Here is an 879-nt window from a genome sequence, read left to right as displayed (position 1 = left end):
CTGGTGTAATTTGCATAGTTTCTTTGCCTCAGGGTATGTATCTGTGGAGACGTAGTGGAGTTACTATACAAAGTTGTATATTATTTTGCCAGTAAGTTGTTTCCACACTAGGAGCACTTGCTGGTCTTATGTCAGTGTGGCACTGTGTCCAGGCTAATAAGCCCTACTTCTCTGAGTCCTGACACAGCACAACACTAACATGACTATACTGCTCTGGGTCTGGGAGCTAACCTGTGCAGAACTAGCCTGAGTTTCTCTGCATGTCACTGCCTTGTGACATATAGGTATATCCCAAGGCTCCAATGGGCCAGCTCAAGTGAGCAAAGTAACACATTTTATGTATTTGCAGGATCAAGGCCTAAACTGAGGAAAGGTAGATGAGTGGGTATAATAACCAGTAGAAATATAGAAGAATGAGAAAAACAGTAGCACTCAGATAATTTGTGTTAAATTAATGTAGATTTGGTTCCTGATCTACATGCAATTCTGGATTTCTGAGTGGACAAATAGCCAGCTGTGCATCTAATTGATTATTTGCATGTGTAGAAACTCAATTTCTAAGCTCAACTCCAGTAATTGCATTACATTTTTAGAAAATGAGAACAATTAAAAAAAACATTTCTGCTCAGTGTCAATACAAAATAATACGGGGCCTTTTGTGGTAAACTTTTTTAATGTTTCACATGATGTCATACTTCAGGAAAACATATTCTTTGATAAATGAGCAAATCTGAAGAGGATGGGTAGATTGAAGGTCTGAGAACTTCTCTGGCCCTGGGCAGGTCGCTGCACCTTTTTCCAACTTCTACAAGTGCCAGATCATATTTGCTCACACTGAATAGAAGCTTTCTCTGCAATTAGCCTCATAGAAGCTAATGG

General features: G+C 39.5%; 1 protein-coding gene across 1 annotated transcript in view; it reads left to right on the top strand.

Moving 5' to 3' along the window:
- ACOT12 (acyl-CoA thioesterase 12) overlaps positions 1-879 on the top strand; it is a 55,108-nt gene that overhangs the window by 25,132 nt on the left and 29,097 nt on the right. The gene's annotated exons all lie outside the window — the stretch shown is intronic.

This window comes from Alligator sinensis, unplaced genomic scaffold (genome assembly GCF_000455745.1).
Source record: "Alligator sinensis unplaced genomic scaffold, ASM45574v1 scaffold1491_1, whole genome shotgun sequence".
NCBI classification, from domain to species: Eukaryota; Metazoa; Chordata; order Crocodylia; family Alligatoridae; genus Alligator; species Alligator sinensis.
Note: the sequence above shows the minus strand (reverse complement) of the source record. Positions and strands in the feature narration are given on the sequence as shown.